We start from the raw sequence: 5,571 nt of genomic DNA, 5'->3' as shown, positions 1-5,571 counted from the left end.
ACGTACACACATTCGCTGACTGTCCAAAATTCAGCAAATGAACACTTAGACTTAAATGGCGATTTAAACCATTAAGGCGATATTTTGAAGACAAATACATGATTACATAATTTTTGAAGAATTCCATGAGCTTTATTTTAAAAGAAAAATGAAATTTGGAGCACAAGTGGATTTCAAGTTATCGCTAATCAAAGTTTGCATTGGAAATGAAGAATTTATACAAACACTAATGATGAAGTTTTATTAAAAGCTTTGACATTGGCTAGAAATTACAGACGGGAAACCATTTGTTTTTAGAATAAAAACAAAAATATATATATGTTCATTTATCTCCCAAATAAGGTTACTGCATATGTGGTGAAAAATGGAAGAATCATCAAGCTTTTACTTTTGAGACAAGATAAAATATACCAAACCACAGGTTTAATCTAATATGGATAAGCATACGTACACACATTCGCTGACTGTCCAAAATTCAGCAAATGAACACTTAGACTTAAATGGCGATTTAAACCATTAAGGCGATATTTTGAAGACAAATACATGTACACATAATTTTTGAAGAATTCCATGAGCTTTATTTTAAAAGAAAAATGAAATTTGGAGCACAAGTGGATTTCAAGTTATCGCTAATCAAAGTTTGCATTGGAAATGAAGAATTTATACAAACACTAATGATGAAGTTTTATTAAAAGCTTTGACATTGGCTAGAAATTACAGACGGGAAACCATTTGTTTTTTGAATAAAAACAAAAATATATATATGTTCATTTATCTCCCAAATAAGGTTACTGCATATGTGGTGAAAAATGGAAGAATCATCAAGCTTTTACTTTTGAGACAAGATAAAATATACCAAATCACAGGTTTAATCTAATATGGATAAGCATACGTACATACATTCGCCGACTGTCCAAAATTCAGCGAATGAACACTTAGACTTAAATGGCGATTTAAACCATTAAGGCGAGATTTTGAAGACAAATACATGATTACATAATTTTTGAAGAATTCCATGAGCTTTATTTCAAAAGAAAAATGAAATTTGGAGCACAAGTGGATTTCAAGTTATCGCTAATCAAAGTTTGCATTGGAAATGAAGAATTTATATAAACACTAATTATGAAGTTTTATTAAAAGCTTTGACATTGGCTAGAAATTACAGACGGGAAACCATTTGTTTTTTGAATAAAAACAAAAATATATATATGTTCATTTATCTCCCAAATAAGGTTACTGCATATGTGGTGAAAAATGGAAGAATCATCAAGCTTTTACTTTTGAGACAAGATAAAATATACCAAACCACAGGTTTAATCTAATATGGATAAGCATACGTACACACATTCGCTGACTGTCCAACATTCAGCAAATGAACACTTAGACTTAAATGGCGATTTAAACCATTAAGGCGATATTTTGAAGACAAATACATGATTACATAATTTTTGAAGAATTCCATGAGCTTTATTTTAAAAGAAAAATGAAATTTGGAGCACAAGTGGATTTCAAGTTATCGCTAATCAAAGTTTGCATTGGAAATGAAGAATTTATACAAACACTAATTATGAAGTTTTATTAAAAGCTTTGACATTGGCTAGAAATTACAGACGGGAAACCATTTGTTTTTTGAATAAAAACAAAAATATATATATGTTCATTTATCTCCCAAATAAGGTTACTGCATATGTGGTGAAAAAATGGAAGAATCATCAAGCTTTTACTTTTGAGACAAGATAAAATATACCAAATCACAGGTTTAATCTAATATGGATAAGCATACGTACATACATTCGCTGACTGTCCAAAATTCAGCAAATGAACACTTAGACTTAAATGGCGATTTAAACCATTAAGGCGAGATTTTGAAGACAAATACATGTACACATAATTTTTGAAGAATTCCATGAGCTTTATTTTAAAAGAAAAATGAAATTTGGAGCACAAGTGGATTTCAAGTTATCGCTAATCAAAGTTTGCATTGGAAATGAAGAATTTATACAAACACTAATGATGAAGTTTTATTAAAAGCTTTGACATTGGCTAGAAATTACAGACGGGAAACCATTTGTTTTTTGAATAAAAACAAAAATATATATATGTTCATTTATCTCCCAAATAAGGTTACTGCATATGTGGTGAAAAATGGAAGAATCATCAAGCTTTTACTTTTGAGACAAGATAAAATATACCAAATCACAGGTTTAATCTAATATGGATAAGCATACGTACATACATTCGCCGACTGTCCAAAATTCAGCGAATGAACACTTAGACTTAAATGGCGATTTAAACCATTAAGGCGAGATTTTGAAGACAAATACATGATTACATAATTTTTGAAGAATTCCATGAGCTTTATTTCAAAAGAAAAATGAAATTTGGAGCACAAGTGGATTTCAAGTTATCGCTAATCAAAGTTTGCATTGGAAATGAAGAATTTATATAAACACTAATTATGAAGTTTTATTAAAAGCTTTGACATTGGCTAGAAATTACAGACGGGAAACCATTTGTTTTTTGAATAAAAACAAAAATATATATATGTTCATTTATCTCCCAAATAAGGTTACTGCATATGTGGTGAAAAATGGAAGAATCATCAAGCTTTTACTTTTGAGACAAGATAAAATATACCAAACCACAGGTTTAATCTAATATGGATAAGCATACGTACACACATTCGCTGACTGTCCAACATTCAGCAAATGAACACTTAGACTTAAATGGCGATTTAAACCATTAAGGCGATATTTTGAAGACAAATACATGATTACATAATTTTTGAAGAATTCCATGAGCTTTATTTTAAAAGAAAAATGAAATTTGGAGCACAAGTGGATTTCAAGTTATCGCTAATCAAAGTTTGCATTGGAAATGAAGAATTTATACAAACACTAATTATGAAGTTTTATTAAAAGCTTTGACATTGGCTAGAAATTACAGACGGGAAACCATTTGTTTTTTGAATAAAAACAAAAATATATATATGTTCATTTATCTCCCAAATAAGGTTACTGCATATGTGGTGAAAAAATGGAAGAATCATCAAGCTTTTACTTTTGAGACAAGATAAAATATACCAAATCACAGGTTTAATCTAATATGGATAAGCATACGTACATACATTCGCTGACTGTCCAAAATTCAGCAAATGAACACTTAGACTTAAATGGCGATTTAAACCATTAAGGCGAGATTTTGAAGACAAATACATGATTACATAATTTTTGAAGAATTCCATGAGCTTTGTTTTAAAAGAAAAATGAAATTTGGAGCACAAGTGGATTTCAAGTTATCGCTAATCAAAGTTTGCATTGGAAACGAAGAATTTATACAAACACTAATTATGAAGTTTTATTAAAAGCTTTGACATTGGCTAGAAATTACAGACGGGAAACCATTTGTTTTTTGAATAAAAACAAAAATATATATATGTTCATTTATCTCCCAAATAAGGTTACTGCATATGTGGTGAAAAAATGGAATAATCATCAAGCTTTTACTTTTGAGACAAGATAAAATATACCAAATCACAGGTTTAATCTAATATGGATAAGCATACGTACATACATTCGCTGACTGTCCAAAATTCAGCAAATGAACACTTAGACTTAAATGGCGATTTAAACCATTAAGGCGAGATTTTGAAGACAAATACATGATTACATAATTTTTGAAGAATTCCATGAGCTTTATTTTAAAAGAAAAATGAAATTTGGAGCACAAGTGGATTTCAAGTTATCGCTAATCAAAGTTTGCATTGGAAATGAAGAATTTATACAAACACTAATTATGAAGTTTTATTAAAAGCTTTGACATTGGCTAGAAATTACAGACGGGAAACCATTTGTTTTTTGAATAAAAACAAAAATATATATATGTTCATTTATCTCCCAAATAAGGTTACTGCATATGTGGTGAAAAATGGAAGAATCATCAAGCTTTTACTTTTGAGACAAGATAAAATATACCAAACCACAGGTTTAATCTAATATGGATAAGCATACGTACACACATTCGCTGACTGTCCAAAATTCAGCAAATGAACACTTAGACTTAAATGGCGATTTAAACCATTAAGGCGATATTTTGAAGAAAAATACATGTACACATAATTTTTGAAGAATTCCATGAGCTTTATTTTAAAAGAAAAATGAAATTTGGAGCACAAGTGGATTTCAAGTTATCGCTAATCAAAGTTTGCATTGGAAATGAAGAATTTATACAAACACTAATGATGAAGTTTTATTAAAAGCTTTGACATTGGCTAGAAATTACAGACGGGAAACCATTTGTTTTTTTAATAAAAACAAAAATATATATATGTTCATTTATCTCCCAAATAAGGTTACTGCATATGTGGTGAAAAATGGAAGAATCATCAAGCTTTTACTTTTGAGACAAGATAAAATATACCAAACCACAGGTTTAATCTAATATGGATAAGCATACGTACACACATTCGCTGACTGTCCAAAATTCAGCAAATGAACACTTAGACTTAAATGGCGATTTAAACCATTAAGGCGATATTTTGAAGAAAAATACATGTACACATAATTTTTGAAGAATTCCATGAGCTTTATTTTAAAAGAAAAATGAAATTTGGAGCACAAGTGGATTTCAAGTTATCGCTAATCAAAGTTTGCATTGGAAACGAAGAATTTATACAAACACTAATTATGAAGTTTTATTAAAAGCTTTGACATTGGCTAGAAATTACAGACGGGAAACCATTTGTTTTTTGAATAAAAACAAAAATATATATATGTTCATTTATCTCCCAAATAAGGTTACTGCATATGTGGTGAAAAATGGAAGAATCATCAAGCTTTTACTTTTGAGACAAGATAAAATATACCAAACCACAGGTTTAATCTAATATGGATAAGCATACGTACACACATTCGCTGACTGTCCAAAATTCAGCAAATGAACACTTAGACTTAAATGGCGATTTAAACCATTAAGGCGATATTTTGAAGACAAATACATGATTACATAATTTTTGAAGAATTCCATGAGCTTTATTTTAAAAGAAAAATGAAATTTGGAGCACAAGTGGATTTCAAGTTATCGCTAATCAAAGTTTGCATTGGAAATGAAGAATTTATACAAACACTAATGATGAAGTTTTATTAAAAGCTTTGACATTGGCTAGAAATTACAGACGGGAAACCATTTGTTTTTTGAATAAAAACAAAAATATATATATGTTCATTTATCTCCCAAATAAGGTTACTGCATATGTGGTGAAAAATGGAAGAATCATCAAGCTTTTACTTTTGAGACAAGATAAAATATACCAAACCACAGGTTTAATCTAATATGGATAAGCATACGTACACACATTCGCTGACTGTCCAAAATTCAGCAAATGAACACTTAGACTTAAATGGCGATTTAAACCATTAAGGCGAGATTTTGGAGACAAATACATGATACATAATTTTTGAAGAATTCCATGAGCTTTATTTTAAAAGAAAAATGAAATTTGGAGCACAAGTGGATTTCAAGTTATCGCTAATCAAAGTTTGCATTGGAAATGAAGAATTTATACAAACACTA

This window comes from Lytechinus pictus, unplaced genomic scaffold, assembly GCF_037042905.1.
Source record: "Lytechinus pictus isolate F3 Inbred unplaced genomic scaffold, Lp3.0 scaffold_55, whole genome shotgun sequence".
Classification (NCBI taxonomy): domain Eukaryota; kingdom Metazoa; phylum Echinodermata; class Echinoidea; order Temnopleuroida; family Toxopneustidae; genus Lytechinus; species Lytechinus pictus.
The sequence above is the reverse complement of the archived record's forward strand: the minus strand, read 5'-3'. Positions refer to the sequence as shown.